The 20,478-nt window shown below is 57.8% G+C and overlaps 1 protein-coding gene across 9 annotated transcripts in view; it reads right to left on the reverse strand.

Moving 5' to 3' along the window:
• Positions 1-20,224, reverse strand: part of rsh (radish) — a 188,466-nt gene extending 168,242 nt beyond the window's left edge. For 8 of the 9 annotated variants that reach the window (XR_011392197.1, XM_070086699.1, XM_070086701.1 and 5 more), the window contains exon 1: positions 19,294-20,224. The gene's annotated coding sequence lies outside the window, so the exon portion shown is untranslated. The remainder of the gene's footprint in view (positions 1-19,293) is intronic. The other variant, XM_070086704.1, reaches the window with a different exon arrangement.
• Between the last annotated feature and the right edge of the window lie 254 nt (positions 20,225-20,478).

A 20,478-nucleotide genomic window follows, 5' to 3' on the forward strand; every position in this document is an offset into this window, starting at 1 on the left:
TACACCATAGGAAAGTTAGCACAGGCACCTCTGTGACCACAAATGCAAGTTTTTACAGACGAATCTCCAGCTAGCGTGGCCGTGTCATTACGATTTCTTAAGTCATGTTGTATTAGCTAAGCTTGATAAGAAATTTGCTGGCCCTTAATGTGTTGCTGAACACATTGGTTGCTGTAAGTGCTAACTTCGTGATCTTTGTTCCTGGTCATTGTCTATCATCTTTCTGATGCATAGACAGGTGGCATCAGACACCGTCTTGCTCTGATCTGCCTACCCACCATCTTGCTCTGACCAGCTGACTCACACGACACCAGCTGACTCACACGACACCAGCTGACTCACGTGACACCAGCTGACTGCTGTCAGTGTGCTCTCAGCTCTAGACCAGTCAAGACTCCGAGACCAAACAATGTTTATTATGTTATTTACCACAAAATATGACGCAGAATCTTGGATCATCATGCTCACCCTGATGTATACTTTGCTTATATAACTTGTGTAATGACAGAGCAATATGTCAGTGTCCGTTCATATATGTGTGACATCCCTGTATATTATACATTTCAATTCTTTCAATAGCAATTATATAAAGGCACGTTAGTACACATAAACACAAGCTGAGCATCGTCTGTGGCCTATGTCTAGACATGTCTAATGTAATGACCATTGCTCTTCCAGACTTACTGTTTTGGTATTCCTGGGTGGTAACGCACCGATATTCATGAAGTGTTCTGTGTTCAGTGCCTTGAAGGATTATAACAAGGCAATGAAACTGACTTAGTGTCTCACTTGAGCGAGTCCTCATACACAGTAACTTATATTTCTTGCTCTAAAATTCACTCGTAATTTTTTTTCAGTGTCCTCACTTTGTGCTTTCACCAACCTGGGATTCTGACAGACCGTAGCCTGTTTGTGCACCTAGATTCCTTCTGTTTACTTTCATACATATTTTTTTTCCATCCAGAAAGCGTGGAAAGACTCACTATTGTCAATGACTGATTCATTTATGATGGACTTTCTGTATTTATATATTGAATGTTTTATAATGACTGTTAAGTTACATTGTATAACTTGCTTTACGGTCCACGATCCTAGTGTACCGACGCTCAGCACTGCAACTGCTGTGCGAGGTCGCCCAGCAGTAGCGGATCCGAGCTGTCAGTAGTATCAGCGATGTTGTGTGGTACAAGTATCATCTGTTAGCAATCATCAAGAGAGAATTTAATATCACCCTTATAAACACACACAGTGTATGACTTACATAGCTCTTAGGTATCAGCTCCCAAGCGCTAGATGAGGTCGGGTCGAACCGAGGAGGGAGAGTATATGGATGTGTTACTGACACTCACTGTATCCACATTCTCCTCGACAATAAACGGTACAACTTAAGTATATTTCTCTCGTCCCATCAGTCTGGTGAAGCCAGGGTGAGCATGTTATCAAGGTGCTGGGTAAGGGTGTGGGTTTGGCGTGAGGGAGCTGGGTTAGGGATACTGGGGAATGCATGCTAAGGTTAGGGTGATAGGGTGAAAGTACTGGAGTAAGCATGCTGGGGTGTGGATTCTGGGGTGAGGGAGTTTGTGTAGGGGTACTGGGGAGAGTATGCTATGGTGATAGTACTGGGGTACTGGGGTAGGGGCACTGGAGTGACGGTGCTAGGGTAAAGGTGCGGGGGTCACGTGAGGATGCTTGGGTGGGGGAATGCAAGAGCGGAGATGGTGGGGCGAGGTACCTGTGGTGGGGGGAGTGGGGTGCAGGTGACGGTGTGAGAGTAGGGGTAATGGAATGAGGGTTCTGGAATAAAGGTACTTAAGTGAGGGATGAAGATTAAGACACATGTGCAACAGCTGGGTATCTTTAATGATAAAACGTTTCACCTACACAGAAGACTTCTTCAGTCACACACAGAGGCAGGTAGAGTAGTGAAGTAATCCGTCCATCAACTCCACAGTCTGGAAGGATATCGTTCCAGACCATGGAACTGAGCTCTTCCCCAGGCTGAGGGACTAACAACCTCAAATACATTTTCTCCAAGGTTGATGGATTGATTATATTACCTTTATTTCACTACTACACCAACTGCCTCTGTATATGACTGAAGAAACCTACTGTCATGGTGAAACGTTTCGTCAATAAAGATACTTAATTGTTGCTTAGTGAATGTGCTGGGTTGAGTGTGCTGGGGTGAGTGTGCTGGAGTGAGTGTGCTGGGGTGAGTGTGCTGGGTTGAGTGTGCTGGGGTGATTGTGCTGGGGTGAGTGTGCTGGGGTGAGTGTGATGGGGTGAGTGTGCTGGGGTGAGTGTGATGGGGTGAGTGTGCTGGGGTGAGTGTGCTGGGGTGAGTGTGCTGGGGTGAGTGTGCTGGGGTGAGTGTGCTGGGGTGATTGTGCTGGAGTGAGTGTGCTGGGGTGAGTGTGCTGGGGTGATTGTGCTGGAGAGAGTGTGCTGGGGTGAGTGTGCTGGGGTGATTGTGCTGGAGTGAGTGTGCTGGGGTGAGTGTGCTGGGGTGATTGTGCTGGAGTGAGTGTGCTGGGGTGATTGTGCTGGAGTGAGTGTGCTGGGGTGAGTGTGCTGATTGTGCTGGAGTGAGTGTGGTGGGGTGAGTGTGCTGGGGTGAGTGTGCTGGGGTGAGTGTGCTGGGGTGAGTGTGCTGGGGTGATTGTGCTGGAGAGAGTGTGCTGGGGTGAGTGTGCTGGGGTGAGTGTGCTGGGGTGAGTGTGCTGGGGTGAGTGTGCTGGGGTGAGTGTGCTGGGGTGAGTGTGCTGGGGTGAGTGTGCTGGAGTGAGTGTGCTGGGGTGAGTGTGCTGGGGTGAGTGTGCTGGGGTGAGTGTGCTGGGGTGAGTGTGCTGGGGTGAGTGTGCTGGGGTGAGTGTGCTGGGGTGAGTGTGCTGGGGTGAGTGTGCTGGGGTGAGTGTGCTGGGGTGAGTGTGCTGGGGTGAGTGTGCTGGGGTGAGTGTGCTGGGGTGAGTGTGCTGGGGTGAGTGTGCTGGGGTGAGTGTGCTGGGGTGAGTGTGCTGGGGTGAGTGTGCTGGGGTGAGTGTGCTGGAGTGAGTGTGCTGGGGTGAGTGTGCTGGGGTGATTGTGCTGGAGTGAGAGTGCTGGGGTGAGTGTGCTGGGTGCTGAGAGTGTGCTGGAGTGAGTGTGCTGGGGTGAGTGTGCTGGGGTGAGTGTGCTGGGGTGAGTGTGCTGGGGTGAGTGTGCTGGGGTGAGTGTGCTGGGGTGAGTGTGCTGGGGTGAGTGTGCTGGAGTGAGTGTGCTGGGGTGAGTGTGCTGGGGTGAGTGTGCTGGGGTGAGTGTGCTGGGGTGAGTGTGCTGGGGTGAGTGTGCTGGGGAGAGTGTGCTGGGGTGAGTGTGCTGGGGTGAGTGTGCTGGGGTGAGTGTGCTGGGGTGAGTGTGCTGGGGTGAGTGTGCTGGGGTGAGTGTGCTGGGGTGAGTGTGCTGGAGAGAGTGTGCTGGGGTGAGTGTGCTGGGGTGAGTGTGCTGGAGTGAGTGTGCTGGGGTGAGTGTGCTGGAGTGAGTGTGCTGGGGTGAGTGTGCTGGGGTGAGTGTGCTGGGTGAGTGTGCTGGAGTGTGCTGGGGTGAGTGTGCTGGGGTGAGTGTGCTGGGGTGAGTGTGCTGGGGTGAGTGTGCTGGGGTGAGTGTGCTGGGGTGAGTGTGCTGGGGTGAGTGTGCTGGGGTGAGTGTGCTGGGGTGAGTGTGCTGGGGTGAGTGTGCTGGGGTGAGTGTGCTGGGGTGAGTGTGCGGGGGTGAGTGTGCTGGGGTGAGTGTGCTGGGGTGAGTGTGCTGGGGTGAGTGTGCTGGGGTGAGTGTGCTGGGGTGAGTGTGCTGGGGTGAGTGTGCTGGCGTGAGTGTGCTGGGGTGAGTGCGCTGGGGTGAGTGTGCTGGGGTGAGTGTGCTGGGGTGAGTGTGCTGGGTGTGCTGGGGTGAGTGTGCTGGGGTGAGTGTGCTGGGGTGAGTGTGCTGGGGTGAGTGTGGTGGGGTGAGTGTGCTGGGGTGAGTGTGCTGGGGTGAGTGTGCTGGGGTGAGTGTGCTGGGGTGAGTGTGCTGGGGTGAGTGTGCTGGGGTGAGTGTGCTGGGGTGAGTGTGCTGGAGTGAGTGTGCTGGGTTGAGTGTGCTGGGGTGAGTGTGCTGGTGTGAGTGTGCTGGGGTGAGTGTGCTGGGGTGAGTGTACAGTGGTGAGTGTGCAGGGGTGAGTGTGCTGGGGTGAGTGCGCTGGGGTGAGTGTGCTGGGGTGAGTGTGCTGGGGTGAGTGTGCTGGGGTGAGTGTGCTGGGGTGAGTGTGCTTGGGAGAGTGTGCTGGGTGAGTGTGCTGGGGTGAGTGTGCTGGGGTGAGTGTGCTGGGGTGAGTGTGCTGGGGTGAGTGTGCTGGGGTGAGTGTGCTGTGGAGAGTGTGCTGGGGTGAGTGTGCTGGGGTGAGTGTGCTGGCGTGAGTGTGATGGGGTGAGTGTGCTGGGGAGTGTGCTGGGGTGCGTGTGCTGGGGTGCGTGTGCTGGGGTGAGTGTGCCGGGGTGAGTGTGCTGGGGTGAGTGTGCTGGGGAGAGTGTGCTGGGGTGAGTGTGCTGGGGTGAGTGTGATGGGGTGAGTGTGCTGGGGTGAGTGTGCTGGGGTGAGTGTGATGGGGTGAGTGTGCTGTGGTGAGTGTGCTGGGGTAAGTGTGATGGGGTGAGTGTGCTGGGGTGAGTGTGCTGGGGTGAGTGTGCTGGGGTAAGTGTGATGGGGTGAGTGTGCTGGGGTGAGTGTGCTGGGGTGAGTGTGCTGGGGTGAGTGTGCTGGGGTGAGTGTGCTGGGGTGAGTGTGCTGGGGTGAGTGTGCTGGGGTGAGTGTGCTGGGGTGAGTGTGCTGGAGTGAGTGTGCTGGGGTGAGTGTGCTGGGGTGAGTGTGCTGGGGTGAATGTGCTGGGGTGAGTGTGCTGGGATGAGTGTGCTGGGGTGAGTGTGCTGGGGTGAGTGTGCTGGGGAGAGTGTGCTGGGGTGAGTGTGCTGGGGTGAGTGTGCTGGGGTGAGTGTGCTCGGTAGAGAGTGCTGGGGTGAGTGTGCTGGGTGAGTGTGCTGGGGTGAGTGTGCTGGGGTGAGTGTGCTGGGTGAGTGTGAGTGTGCTGGGGTGAGTGTGCTGGGGTGAGTGTGCTGGGGTGAGTGTGCTGGGGTGAGTGTGCTGGGGTGAGTGTGCTGGGTGAGTGTGCTGGAGTGTGCTGGGGTGAGTGTGCTGGGGTGAGTGAGTGTGCTGGGGTGGGGGTGAGTGTGCTGGGGTAAGTGTGATGGGGTGAGTGTGCTGGGGTGAGTGTGCTGGGGTGAGTGTGCTGGGGTGAGTGTGATGGGGTGAGTGTGCTGGGGTGAGTGTGCTGGGGTGAGTGTGCTGGGGTGAGTGTGCTGGGGTGAGTGTGATGGGGTGAGTGTGCTGGGGAGAGTGTGATGGGGAGAGTGTGCTGGGGTGAGTGTGCTGGGGTGAGTGTGCTGGGGTGAGTGTGCTGTGGTGAGTGTGCTGGGGTGAGTGTGATGGGGTGAGTGTGCTGGGGTGAGTGCGCTGGGGAGAGTGTGCTGGGGTGAGTGTGCTGGGGTGAGTGTGCTGGGGTGAGTGTGCTGGGGTGAGTGTGATGGGGTGAGTGTGCTGGGGTGAGTGTGCTGGGGTGAGAGTGCTGGGGTGAGTGTGCTGGGGTGAGTGTGCTGGAGTGAGTGTGCTGGGGTGAGTGTGCTGGGGTGAGTGTGCTGGGGTGAGTGTGCTGGGGTGAGTGTGCTGGGGTGAGTGTGCTGGGGTGAGTGTGCTGGGGTGAGTGTGCTGGGGTGAGTGTGCTGGGGTGAGTGTGCTGGGGTGAGTGTGCTGGGGTGAGTATGCTGGGGTGAGTGTGCTGGAGTGAGTGTGCTGGGGTGAGTGTGCTGGAGTGAGTGTGCTGGGGTGAGTGTGCTGGGGTGAGTGTGCTGGAGTGAGTGTGCTGGGGTGAGTGTGCTGGGGTGAGTGTGCTGGGGTGAGTGAGAGAGTGCCTGAGTGAGTGTGAACGTGCTGGGGTGATAGGGGCGGTGCTGGGGTTATGGTGTGGGAGCTGGGGTTATGGTGTGGGTACTGGGGTTATGGTGTGGGTGCTGGGGTTATGGTGTGGGTACTGGGGTTATGGAGTGGGTACTGGGGTTATAGTGTGGATACTGGGGTTATAATGTGGGTACTGGGGTTATGGTGTGGGTACTGGGGTTATGGTGTGGGTATTGGGGTTATGGTGTGGGTATTGGGGTTATGGTGTGGGTACTGGGGTTATGGTGTGGGTGCTGGGGTTATGGTGTGGGTACTGGGGTTATGGTGTGGGTACTGGGGCTGTGGTGTGGGTGCTGGGGTTATGGTGTGGGTACTGGGGTTATGGTGTGGGTACTGGGGTTATGGTGTGGGTACTGGGGTTATGGTGTGGGTACTGGGGTTGTGGTGTAGATACAGGGGTTATGGTGTGGGTACTGGGGTTATGGTGTGGGTACTGGGGTTATGGTGTGGGTACTGGGGTTATGGTGTGGGTACTGGGGTTATGGTGTGTGTGCTGGGGTTATGGTGCGGGTACTGGGGTCATGGTGTGGGTGCTGGGGTTATGGTGTGGGTGCTGGGGTTATGGTGTGGGTCCTGGGGTTATGGTGTGGGTACTGGGGTTATGGTGTGGGTACTTGGGTTATGGTGTGGGTACTGGGGTTATGGTGTGGGTACTGGGGTTATGGTGTGGGTACTGGGGTTATGGTGTGGGTACTGGGGTTATGGAGTGGGTACTGGAGTTTTGGTGTGGCTACTGAGGTTATGGTGTGGGTACTGGGGTTATGGTGTGGGTACAGGGGTTATGGTGTGGGTACTGGGGTTATGGTGTGGGTGCTGGGGTTCTGCTGTTGGTACTGAGATTTTGGTGTGGGTACTGGGGTTATGGTGTGGGTGCTGGGGTTCTGCTGTTGGTACTGTGGTTATGGTGTGCGTACTGGGGTTATGGTGTGGGTACTGGGGTTATGGAGTGGGTACTGGAGTTTTGGTGTGGGTACTGGGGTTATGGTGTGGGTACTGGGGTTATGGTGTGGGTACTGGGGTTATGGTGTGGGTACTGGGGTTATAGTGTGGGTGCTGGGGTTCTGCTGTTGGTACTGAGGTTTTGGTGTGGGTTCTGGGGTTATGGTGTGGGTGCTGGGGTTATGGTGTGAGTACTAGGGTTATGGTGTGGGTACTGGGGTTATGGTGTGGGTACTGGGGTTATGGTGTGGGTACTGGGTTTATGGTGTGGGTACTCGGGTTATGGTGTGGGTACTGGGTTTATGGTGTGGGTACTGGGGTTATGGTGTGGGTACTGGGGTTATGGTGTGGGTGCTCGGGTTATGGTGTGGGTGCTGGGGTTATGGTGTGGGTGCTGGGGTTATGGTGCGGGTACTGGGGTCATGGTGTGGGTGCTGGGTTTATGGTGTGGGTACTGGGGTTATGGTGTGGGTACTGGGGTTATGGTGTGGGTACTGGGGTCATGGTGTGGGTACTGGGGTTATGGTGTGGGTGCTGGGGTTATGGTGTGGGTGCTGGGGTTATGGTGCGGGTACTGGGGTCATGGTGTGGATGCTGGGGTTATGGTGTGGGTGCTGGGGTTATGGTGTGGGTACTGGGGTTATGGTGTGGGTACTGGGGTTATGGTGTGGGTGCTGGTGTTATGGTGTGGGTGCTGGGGTTATGGTGTTGGTACTGGGGTTATGGTGTGGGTGCTGGGGTTATGGTGTGGGTACTGGGGTTATGATATGAGTGCTGGGGTTATGGTGTGGGTACTGGGGTTATGGTGTGGGTACTGGGGTTATTACATTGGTACTGGGGTAGTTGTTGAAATGCGGGGGTGCTGAAGGTGGTGTGGGTTGTGACAATGGGTAGAGACTGGGGTAGAGACTGGGGTAGGAGACTGGGGTAGATACTGGGGTTGGAGACTGGGGTAGAGACTGGTGGTAAAGAATGGGGTAGAGACTATGGGTGGACACTGGGGTAAAGACTGGGGTTGAGACTGGGGTAGAGACTGGGAGTGGAGACTGGGGTTGAGACTGGTGGAAAAGAATGGGGGAGAGACTATGGGTGGAGACTGGGGTAGAGACTGGGGGTGGAGACTGGGGTAGAGACTGGTGGTAAAGAATGGGGTAGTGGCTATGGGTTGAGACTGGGGTAGAGACTGGAGTAGAGACTGGGGTAGAGACTGGGGTAGAGACTGAGGTAGAGACTGGGGTAGAGACTGGACTAGAGACCAGGGTAGAGACTGGGGTAGAGACTGGGGTAGAGACTGGGGTAGAGACTGGGGTTGAGACTGGTGGAAAAGAATGGGGGAGAGACTATGGGTGGAGACTGGGGTAGAGACTGGGGGTGGAGACTGGGGTAGAGACTGGTGGTAAAGAATGGGGTAGTGGCTATGGGTTGAGACTGGGGAAGAGACTGGAGTAGAGACTGGGGTAGAGAATGGTGGTAAAGAAAGGGGTAGAGACTGGGGTGGAGACTGGGATAGATACTGGTGGTAAAGACTGGGGTAGAGACTGGGGTGGAGACTGGGGAAGAGTCTGGGGTAGAGAGTGGGGTAGAGACTGGGGTAGAGACTGGAGTAGAGACTGAGGTGGAGCTTGGGGTAGAGACTGGGGTAGAGACTGGGGTAGAGACTGGGGTAGAGACTGGACTAGAGACTAGAGTAGAGACTGGGGTAGAGACTGGGGTAGAGACTGGGGTAGAGACTGAGGTAGAGACTGGGGTAGAGACTGGACTAGAGACCAGGGTAGAGACTGGGGTAGAGACTGGGGTAGAGACTGGGGTAGAGACTGGGGTAGAGACTGGGGTAGAGACTGGGGTAGAGACTGGGGTAGAGACTGGTGGTGGAGACTGGGGTAGAGACTGGTGGTAAAAAATGGGGGAAAAGACTATGGGTGGAGACTGGGGTAGAGACTGGGGTAGAGACTGGGGTAGAGACTGGGGTAGAGAATGGTGGTAAAGAAAGGGGTAGAGACTGGGGTGGAGACTGGGATAGATACTGGTGGTAAAGACTGGGGTAGAGACTGGGGTGGAGACTGGGGAAGAGTCTGGGGTAGAGAGTGGGGTAGAGACTGGGGTAGAGACTGGAGTAGAGACTGAGGTGGAGCTTGGGGTAGAGACTGGGGTAGAGACTGGGGTAGAGACTGGACTAGAGACTAGAGTAGAGACTGGGGTAGAGACTGGGGTAGAGACTGGAGTAGAGACTGAGGTAGAGACTGGGGTAGAGACTGGACTAGAGACCAGGGTAGAGACTGGGTTAGAGACTGGGGTAGATAATGGGGTAGAGATTGGGGTGGAGACTGGGGTAGAGACTGGGGTAGAGACTGGTGGTGGAGACTGGGGTAGAGACTGGTGGTAAAGAATGGGGTAGTGGCTATGGGTTGAGACTGGGGTAGAGACTGGAGTAGAGACTGGGGTAGAGACTGGTGGTAAAAAATGGGAGAAAAGACTATGGGTGGAGACTGGGGTAGAGACTGGGGTAGAGACTGGGGTAGAGACTGGGGTAGAGACTGGGGTAGAGAATGGTGGTAAAGAAAGGGGTAGAGACTGGGGTGGAGACTGGGATAGATACTGGTGGTAAAGACTGGGGAAGAGACTGTGGTGGAGACTGGGGAAGAGTCTGGGGTAGAGAGTGGGGTAGAGACTGGGATAGAGACTGGAGTAGAGACTGAGGTGGAGCTTGGGGTAGAGACTGGGGTAGAGACTGGGGTAAAGACTGGGGTAGAGACTGGACTAGAGACTAGAGTAGAGACTGGGGTAGAGACTGGGGTAGAGACTGGGGTAGAGACTGAGGTAGAGACTGGGGTAGAGACTGGGGTAGAGACTGGGGTAGAGACAGGGGTAGAGACTGGGGTAGAGACTGGGGTAGAGACTGGGGTAGAGACTGAGGTGGAGACTGGGGGTAGAGACTGGGAAAGAGACTGGGGTAGAGACTGGGGGATAAAGACTGGGGTAGAGATTGGGGTAGAGACTGGGGTAGAGACTGGAGTAGAGACTGGGGGGTAGAGACTGGGTTAAAGACTGGGGTAGAGATTGGGGTAGAGAGTGGGGTAGAGACTGGAGTAGAGACTGGGGGATAGAGACTGGGTAAAAGACTGGGGTAGAGACTGGGGTAGAGACTGGGGTAGAGACTGGGTTAGAGACTGGGTTAGAGACTGAGGTGGAGACTGGGGTAGAGACTGAGGTGGAGACTGGGGTAGAGACTGGGGTTAGAGACTGAGGTAGAGACTGGGGTAGAGACTGGCGTAGATACTGGGGTAGATACTGGGGTAGAGACTGGGGTAGAGACTGGGGGTAGAGACTGAGGTAGAGACTGGGGGTAGAGACTGGGGTAGAGACTGGGGTAGAGACTGGGGGTAGAGACTGGGGGTAGAGACTGGGGTAATGACTGGGGTTAGAGACTGGGGGGTAGAGACTGGGGAAGAGACTGGGGTAGAGACTGGGGTAGAGACTGAGGGTAGAGACTGGGATAGAGACTGGACTAGAGACTAGGGTAGAGACTGGGGTAGAGACTGGGGTGGAGAGTGGGGTAGACACTGAGGGTGAGACTGGGGTAGAGACTGGGGTAGAGACTGGGGTAGAGACTGGGCTGGAGACTGGGGGAGGGACTGGGGGTAGAGACTGGGGTAGAGACTGGAGTAGGGACTGGGGTAGAGACTGGGGGAGAGACTGGGGTAGAGACTGGGGTAGAGACTGGGGTAGAGACTGAGGTGGAGACTGGGGTAGAGACTGGGGTAGAGACTAAGGTAGAGGCTGGGGGAGAGACTGGGGTAGAGACTGGGGTAGAGACTGGGGTAGAGACTGGGGTGGAGAGTGGGGTAGACACTGAGGTGGAGACTGGGGTAGAGACTGGGGTAGAGACTGGAGTAGAGACTGGGCTGGAGACTGGGGGAGAGACTGGGGGTAGAGACTGGGGTAGAGACTGGGGTAGAGACTGGGGTAGAGACTGGGGGAAAGACTGGGGTAGAGACTCGGGTAGAGACTGGGGTAGAGACTGAGGTGGAGACTGGGGTAGACACTGGGGTAGAGACTAAGGTAGAGGCTGGGGGAGAGACTGGGGGTATAGACTGGGGTAGAGACTGGGGTAGAGAATGGGGTAGAGACTGGGGTAGAGACTGAGGTGGAGACTGGGGTAGAGACTGGCGTAAAGACTGGGGTTAGAGACTGGGGGTTAGAGACTGGGGTAGAGACTGGGTTTAGAGATTGGGGTAGAGACTGGGGTTAGAGAACGGGGTTAGAGACTGGGGGGTAGAGACTGGGGTAGAGACTGGGGTTAGAGACTGATGTAGAGACTGGGGTAGAGACTGGAGTAGAGACTGGGGGTAGAGACTGGGGTAGAGGGTAGAGACTAGGGGTGGAGACTGGGGGGAGAGACTGGGGTAGAGACTGGGGTAGAGACAGGGGTAGAGACTGGGGTAGAGACTGGGGGTAGAGACTGGGGTAGAGACTGGGGTAGAGACAGGGGTAGAGACTGGGGGTAAAGACTGGGGTAGAGACTGGGGGTGGAGACTGGGGTACAGACTGGGGTAGACACTGGGGATAGAGACTGGGGTAGAGACTGGGGGTGGAGACTGGGGGTGGAGACTAGGGGTAGAGACTGGGGTAGAGACTGGGGGTGAAGACTGGGGTAGAGATTGGGGTAGAGACTGGGGATAGAGACTGGGGTAGAGACTGGGGTTAGAGACTGGGGGTAGAGACTGGGGTGGAGACTGGGGTAGAGACTGGGGTTAGAGACTAGGGTAGATGCTGGGGTAAAGATTGGGGTAGAGACTGGGGTCGAGACTGGGCTTAGAGACTGGGGTAGACACTGGGGTAGAGACTGGGGCAGAGACTGGGGTAGACACTGGGGTAGAGACTGGGGTAGAGACTGGGGCAGAGACTGGGGTAGAGACTGGGGTAGAGACTGGGGTAGAGACTGAGGGTGGAGTCTGGGGTAGAGACTGGGGTTAGAGACTAGGGTTAGAGACTTGGGTAGAGATTGGGGTAGAGACTGGGGTAGAGACTGGTGCAGAGACTGGGGTCGAGACTGGGGTTAGAGACTGGAGTAGAGACTGGGGTTAGAGATTGGGGTAGAGACTGGGGTAGAGATTGGGGTATAGACTGGAGTAGAGACTGGGGTAGAGATCAGGGTAGAGACTGGGGTAGAGACTGGGGTAGAGACTGGGGTAGAGACTGGGGTAGAGACTGGGGTAGAGACTTGGGTAGAGACTGGGGGTGGAGACTGGGGTAGAGACTGGGTGTGGAGACTGGGGTAGAGACTGGTGGTAGAGACTGGGGTAGAGCTGGGGTAGAGACTGGGGTAGAGACTGGGGTAGAGACTGGGGTTGAGATTGGGGTAGAGATTGGGGTAGAGACTGGTTTAGAGACTGGGGGTGGAGACTGGGGGTAGAGACTGGGGTGGAGACTCGGTTAGAGACTAAGGTAGAGACTGGGGGTGGAGACTGGGGGTAGAGACAGGGGTAGAGACTAGGGTAGAGACTGGGGTCGAGACTGTGGGTAGAGACTGGGGGTGGAGACAGGGATATAGACTGGGGTAGAGACTGGGGTGGAGACTCGGTTAGAGACTAAGGTAGAGACTGGGGGTGGAGACTGGGGTAGAGACTGTGGGTAGAGACTGGGGTAGAGACTTGGGGTAGAGACTGGGGTAGAGACTGGCGTAGATACTGGGGTAGAGACTGGGGTAGATACTGGGGTAGAGACTGAGGTAGAGACTGGGGTAAAGACTGGGGTAGAGAATGGGGTAGAGACTGAGGGTAGAGACTGGGGTAGAGACTGGGGTTAGAGACTGGGTGTGGTGACAGGGGTAGAGACTGGGGTAGAGACTGAGGTGGAGACTGGGGTAGAGACTGAGGTGGAGACTGGGGCAGAGACTGGTATAGAATCTGGGGTAGAGATTGGGGGTAGAGACTGGGCTTAGAGACTGGGGTAGAGACTGGGATAGAGACTGAGGTAGAGACTAGGGTAGAGACTGGGGTAGAGCCTGGGGTAGAGACTGGGGTAGAGACTGGGGGTAGAGACTTTGGTAGAGATTTTGGTAGAGACTGGGGATAGAGACTGGGGGTAGAGACTGGGGTAGAGACTGGGGTAAAGACTGGGGTAGAGACTGGGGTAGAGACTGGGGTAGAGACTGGGGTAGAGACTGGGGGTAGAGACTGCGGTAAAGACTGGGGTTAGAGACTGGGGGTAGAGACTGGACTAGAGACTAGGGTAGAGACTGGGGTAGAGACTGGTGATAGAGACTGGGGTAGAGACTGGGGGTGGAGACTGGGGGTGGAGACTGGTGGTAGAGACTGGGGGTGAAGACTGGGGGTGGAGACTGGGGTAGAGACTTGGGGTAGAGACTGGGGTAGAGACTGGCGTAGATACTGGGGTACAGACTGGGGTAGATACTGGGGTAGAGACTGAGGTAGAGACTGGGGTAGAGACTGGGGTAGAGACTGGGTGTGGAGACAGGGGTAGAGACTGGGGTAGAGACTGGGGTAGAGACTGGGGTAGAGACTGGGGTAGAGACTGGGGTAGAGACTGGGGTAGAGACTGGGGTAGAGACTGGGGGGGGACTGGGGGTAGAGACAGGGTTAGGAGACTGGGGTAGAGACTGGGGGTAGAGACTGGGGGTGGAGGGGGTAGAGACTGGGGTAGAGACTGGGGGTGGAGAGTGGGGGTAGAGACAGGGGTAGAGACTAGGGTAGAGACTGGGGTAGAGACTGGGGATAGAGACTGGGGGTGGAGACAGGGATATAGACTGGGGTAGAGACTGTGGGTAGAGACTGGGGTAGAGACTTGGGGTAGAGACTGGGGTAGAGACTGGGGTAGAGACTGGGGTAGAGACTGGGGTAGAGACTCAGGGTGGAGACTGGGGTAGAGACTGGGGTTAGAGACTAGGGTTAGAGACTTGGGTAGAGACTGGGGTTAGAGACTGATGTAGATACTTGGGTAGAGATTGGGGTAGAGACTGGGGTAGAGACTGGGGTACTGGGGTAGAGACTAGAGACTGGGGTAGAGACTGTGGGGTAGAGACTGGGGTAGAGACTGGGGTAGAGACTGGGGTAGAGACTGGGGTAGAGACTGGGGTAGAGACTGGGGTAGAGACTGGGCTAGAGAGACTGGGGTAGAGACTGGGGTAGAGATACTGGGGTAGAGCCTGGGGTAGAGACTGGGGTAGAGACTGGGGTAGAGACTGGGGTAGAGAATGGGGTAGAGCCTGGGGTAGAGACTGGGATAGAGACTGGGGTAGAGACTGGGGTAGAGCCTGGGGTAGAGACTGGGGTAGAGACTGGGGTAGAGACTGGGGTAGAGACTAGGGAAGAGACTAGAGACTGGGCTAGAGCCTGGGTTAGAGCCTGGGGTAGAGCCTGGGGTAGAGCCTGGGGTAGAGACTGGGGTAGAGACTGGGGTAGAGCCTGGGGTAGAGATTGGGGTAGAGACTAGGGTAGAGACTGGGGAAGAGAGTGTGGTAGAGATTGGGGTAGAGAGTGTGGTAGAAACTGGGGTTAGAGACTGGGGTAGAGACTGGGGGTAGAGACTAGGGTTAGAGACTGGGGTAGAGACTCGGCGTAGAGACTGGGGTATGGACTGGGGGTAGAGGCTGGGGTAGAGACTGAGACTGGGGTAGAGACTGGGGTAGAGACTGGGGTAGAGACTTGGGTTAGAGACTGGGGAAGAGACTGGGGGTAGAGACTGGGGGTAGAGACTGGGGGTGGAGACTTGGGGTAGAGACTGCGGGTAGAGACTGGGGGTGGAGACTGGGGGTAGAGACTGGGGTTAGAGACAAGGGTAGAGACTGGGGGTAGAGACTGGGGGTAGAGACTGCTGGTAGAGACTGGGGGTAGAGATTGAGGGTAGAGACTGGGGGTAGAGACTGGGGGTAGAGACTGGGGGTAGAGACTGGGGGTAGAGACTGGGGGTAGAGACTGGGGGTAGAGATTGGGGTAGAGATTGGGGTAGAGACTGGGGTAGAGACTGGGGGTAGAGACTGGGGGTAGAGACTGGGGTAGAGATTGGGGTAGAGACTGGGGTAGATACTGGGGTAGAGACTGAGGTAGAGACTGGGGTAGAGACTGGGGTAGAGACTGGGGTAGAGACTGAGGGTAGAGACTGGGGGTAGAGACTGGGGTAGAGACTGGGGTAGAGACTGGGGGTAGAGACTGGGCAAGAGATTTTGGTAGAGACTGGGGTAGAAACGGGTAGAGACTGGGGTAGAGACTTGGGGTAGAGACTGGGGTAGAGCCTGGGGTAGAGCCTGGGGTAGAGACTGGGGTAGAGCCTGGGGTAGAGCCTGTGGTAGAGCCTGAAGTAGAGCCTGGGATAGAGCCTGGGGTAGAGACTGGGGTAGAGCCTGGGGTAGAGACTGGGGTAGAGACTGTGGTAGAGACTGGAGTAGAGCCTGGGGTAGAGCCTGGGGTAGAGACTGGGGTAGAGACTGGGGTAGAGACTGGGGTAGAGCCTGGGGTAGAGACTGGGGTAGAGACTGGGGTAGAGACTGGGGTAGAGCCTGGGGTAGAGACTGGGCTAGAGCCTGGGGTAGAGCCTGGGGTAGAGCCTGGGGTAGAGACTGGGGTAGAGACTGGGGTAGAGCCTGGGGTAGAGACTGGGGTAGAGACTGGGGTAGAGCCTGGGGTAGAGACTGGGGTAGAGACTGGGGTAGAGACTGGGGTAGAGACTGGGGTAGAGCCTGGGGTAGAGACTGGGGTAGAGACTGGGGTAGAGCCTGGGGTAGAGACTGGGGTAGAGCCTAGGGTAGAGCCTGGGGTAGAGACTGGGGTAGAGCCTGGGGTAGAGACTGGGGTAGAGACTGGGGTAGAGCCTGGGGTAGAGACTGGGGTAGAGACTGGGGTAGAGCCTGGGGTAGAGACTGGGGTAGAGACTGGGGTAGAGACTGGGGTAGAGACTGGGGTAGAGCCTGGGGTAGAGACTGGGGTAGAGACTGGGGTAGAGCCTGGGGTAGAGCCTGGGGTAGAGCCTGGGGTAGAGCCTGGGGTAGAGCCTGGGGTAGAGCCTGGGGTAGAGCCTGGGGTAGAGCCTGGGGTAGAGCCTGGGGTAGAGACTGGGGTAGAGACTGGCGTAGAGCCTGGGGTAGAGACTGGGGTAGAGACTGGGGTAGAGCCTGGGGTAGAGACTGGGGTAGAGACTGGGGTAGAGACTGGGGTAGAGACTGGGGTAGAGCCTGGGGTAGAGACTGGGGTAGAGACTGGGGTAGGGCCTGGGGTAGAGACTGGGGGTAGAGCCTGGGGTAGAGCCTGGGGTAGAGCCTTGGGTAGAGACTGGGGTAGAGCCTGGGGTAGAGCCTGGGGTAGAGCCTGGGGTAGAGACTGGGGTAGAGACTGGGGTAGAGCCTGGGGTAGAGACTGGGGTAGAGACTGGGTTATAGCCTGGGGTAGAGACTGGGGTAGAGACTGGGGTAGAGACTGGGGTAGAGCCTGGGGTAGAAACTGGGGTAGAGACTGGGGTAGAGACTGGGGTAGAGCCTGGGGTGGAGACTGGGGTAGGGCCTGGGGTAGAAACTGGGGGTAGAGACTGGGGTAGAGCCTGGGGTAGAGACTGGGGTAGAGCGTGGGGTAGAGACTGGGGTAGAGACTGGGGTAGAGACTGGGTAGAGCCTGGGGTAGAGACTGGGGTAGAGCCTGGGGTAGAGACTGGGGTAGAGCCTGGGGTAGATCCTGGGGTAGAGCCTGGGGTAGAACCTGAGGTAGAGACTGGGGTAGAGACTGGGGTAGAGACTGGGGTAGAGACTGGGGTAGAGCCTGGGGTAGATCCTGGGGTAGAGCCTTGGGTAGAGCCTGGGGTAGAGACTGGGGTAGAGACTGGGGTAGAGCCTGGGGTAGAGACTGGGGTAGAGCCTGGGGTAGAGCCTGGGGTAGAGCCTGGGGTAGAGACTGGGGTAGAGACTGGGGTAGAGCCTGGGGTAGAGACTGGGGTAGAGACTGGGGTAGAGCCTGGGGTAGAGACTGGGGTAGAGACTGGGGTAGAGACTGGAGTAGAGACTGGGGTAGAGCCTGGGGTAGAGACTGGGGTAGAGACTGGGGTAGGGCCTGGGGTAGAGACTGGGGGTAGGGACAGGGGAAGAGCCTGGGGTAGAGCCTGGGGTAGAGACTGGGGTAGAGCCTGAGGTAGAGCCTGGGGTAGAGCCTGGGGTGGAGACTTGGGTAGAGACTGGGGTAGAGCCTGGGGTAGAGACTGGGGTAGAGACTGGGGTAGAGCCTGGGGTAGAGACTGGGGTAGAGACTGGGGTAGAGACTGGGGTAGAGACTGGGGTAGAGCCTGGGGTAGAAACTGGGGTGGAGACTGGGGTAGGGCCTGGGGTAGAGACTGGGGGTAGAGCCTGGGGTAGAGCCTGGGGTAGAGACTGGGGTAGAGCCTGCGGTAGAGCCTGGGGTAGAGACTGGGGTAGAGACTGGGGTAGAGCCTGGGGTAGAGACTGGAGTAGAGCCTGGGGTAGAGACTGGGGTAGAGCCTGGGGTAGATCCTGGGGTAGAGCCTGGGGTAGAGCCTGAGGTAGAGACTGGGGTAGAGACTGGGGTAGAGCCTGGGGTAGAGACTGGGGTAGGGCCTGGGGTAGAGACTGGGGTAGAGCCTGGGGTAGAGATTGGGGTAGAGCCTGGGGTAGATCCTGGGGTAGATCCTGGGGTAGAGCCTGGGGTAGAGCCTGGGGTAGGGCCTGGGATAGAGCCTGGGGTAGAGCCTGGGGTAGAGCCTGGGGTAGAGACTGGGGTAGAGACTGGGGTAGAGACTGGGGTAGAGCCTGGGGTAGAGCCTGGGGTAGAGACTGGGATAGAGACTGGGGTAGAGACTGGGGTAGAGACTGGGGTAGAGCCTGGGGTAGAGCCTGGGGTAGAAACTGGGGTAGAGACTGGGGTAGAGCCTGGGGTAGAGCCTGGGGTAGAGCCTGGGGTAGAGACTGGGGTAGAGACTGGGGTAGAGACTGGGGTAGAGACTGGGGTAGAGCCTGGGGTAGAGCCTGGGGTAGAGACTGGGGTAGAGACTGGGGTAGAGACTGGGGTAGAGCCTGGGTAGGTAGAGACTGGGGTAGAGACTGGGGTAGAGCCTGGGGTAGAGACTGGGGTAGAGCCTGGGGTAGGTAGAGAATGGGGTAGAGACTGGGGTAGAGCCTGGGGTAGATCCTGGGGTAGAGACTGGGGTAGAGACTGGGGTAGAGACTGGGGTAGAGTGTGGGGTAGAGCCTGGGGTAGATCCTGGGGTAGAGCCTGGGGTAGAGACTGGGGTAGAGACTGGGGTAGAGACTGGGGTAGAGACTGGGGTAGAGCCTGGGGTAGAGCCTGGGGTAGAGCCTGGGGTAGAGACTGGGGTAGAGCCTGGGGTAGAGCCTGGGGTAGAGCCTGGGGTAGAGACTGGGGTAGAGCCTGGGGTAGAGCCTGGGGTAGAGCCTGGGGTAGAGCCTGGGGTAGAGACTGGGTTAGAGCCTGGGGTAGAGCCTGGGGTAGAGCCTGGGGTAGAGACTGGGGTAGAGACTGGGGTAGAGCCTGGGGTAGAGACTGGGGTATAGCCTGGGGTAGAGACTGGGGTAGAGCCTGGGGTAGAGACTGGGGTAGAGACTGGGGTAGAGACTGGGGTAGAGCCTGGGGTAGAGACTGGGGTAGAGCCTGGGGTAGAGACTGGGGTAGAGCCTGGGGTAGAGCCTGGGGTAGAGCCTGGGGTAGAGCCTGGGGTAGAGACTGGGGTAGAGACTGGGGTAGAGCCTGGGGTAGAGCCTGGGGTAGAGACTGGGGGTAGAGACTGGGGTAGAGACTGGGGTAGAGCCTGGGGTAGAGACTGGGGTAGAGCCTGGGGTAGAGACTGGGGTAGAGGCTGGGGTAGAGCCTCGGGTAGAGCCTGGGGTAGAGCCTGGGGTAGAGACTGGGGTAGAGACTGGGGTAGAGCCTGGGGTAGAGCCTGGGGTAGAGACTGGGGTAGAGCCTGGGGTAGAGACTGGGGTAGAGACTGGGGTAGAGACTGGGGTAGAGACTGGGGTAGAGACTGGGGTAGAGACTGGGGTAGAGACTGGGGTAGAGCCTGGGGTAGAGCCTGGGGTAGAGACTGGGGTAGAGACTGGGGTAGAGACTGGGGTAGAGACTGGGGTAGAGACTGGGGTAGAGCCTGGGGTAGAGCCTGGGGTAGAGACTGGGGTAGAGACTGGGGTAGAGACTGGGGTAGAGACTGGGGTAGAGCCTGGGGTAGAGCCTGGGGTAGAGACTGGGGTAGAGACTGGGGTAGAGCCTGGGGTAGAGACTGGGGTAGAGCCTGGGGTAGAGCCTGGGGTAGAGACTGGGGTAGAGCCTGGGGTAGAGACTGGGGTAGAGACTGGGGTGGACTTACCGAGGCTGTTGCGGCGTCTTGGGTTGGTAGCAACGGTCACATGTGGTTCCGTCACTGCTCTCCGACCCACGAACTGTCTGCGTCGCAGCACCGCTCCTAGCGCCCTTGCTGCTGCCCTGGCTGCTCCTCCTGCTGCTGCTGCTGCTGCTGCTACGTCTCCACCCTCCCCGCCGCCGCCGCCGCCGCCGCCAGCCCCCTCCCCGCCCACACTCCGCGTGGCAGCGGCTGCCAGCAGACGCAGCGCCTGCTGCTCCCACGAGCTCTGCGGCGTCTCTGCGTCACCTTACACGGCCACTACGGCAGGAGGTAGCCTAGCGGCCCCTCCGCCGCCAGCAGCAACAGCAGCAGCAGCAGCAGCAGCAGCAGCGACCCCAGGCTCGCCGCCCCCCATGCACACCAGTGGCGGGGTCTAGGACCCCTCAGGAGGGGCGGCCTCACACGCCCTCTGCACCTCCATCACACCCGCCGCGTCCTGGGCGTGCTTGGAGAGGGGGGCGCAAGCCCCGCACCTCACAGGTGGCCGCCACGCTCAGCAGGTGGTTGTGGGGGGCGATGGATGGGGGGCGGCCCGCAGATCAATGGGGTGTCGGGGAAGGTGGGGGTGAGGGGCGCCTCGCAGCCGTCCCACACTACAGCGGGACGAGTCTTGTTTCTCCTGCTGTGCTGCTGTTTCTGCTGTGCCTCGTTTCCTTTTGCAGCAGCTGCTGCTGCTGGTGCTGCTGCTGGTGGTGCTTGCGTGTGTGTGGTAGCTGGTGCTGCTGCTGCTGGTGCTGGGCGGCTGCTGCAGCCTGAACACTGAGGCTGTGTTGATCACAGGTGAAGCTGGCCAGGTGAACCTCGGTCACTGTTTCCCCACCACTGACACAAGCAAGGCACCAGAGACGCGCCACCACCACCACCACCACCACCACCACCACCACCCTCTCACCACCACCACCACCACCACTACTCGCGCATAACCACCACCACCACCACCACCACCATTCTCATCCTCCTTTCAGTTCCTACATTCTCACTCTCTCCCTCACTCCCAGTCTCTTCACAGCGCCGCTCTCAGGAACCTAGTTTAACCTCCTCCACCAGCACCCGACGTGACTCCAAGAATATGACTAACTCCAATATGGGTGAGAGGGCTCTGGATGAGAAGGCTCTGGATGAGAAGGCTCTGGATGAGAGGGTTCTACG

Source organism: Cherax quadricarinatus, chromosome 19 (assembly GCF_038502225.1).
Source record: "Cherax quadricarinatus isolate ZL_2023a chromosome 19, ASM3850222v1, whole genome shotgun sequence".
Classification (NCBI taxonomy): domain Eukaryota; kingdom Metazoa; phylum Arthropoda; class Malacostraca; order Decapoda; family Parastacidae; genus Cherax; species Cherax quadricarinatus.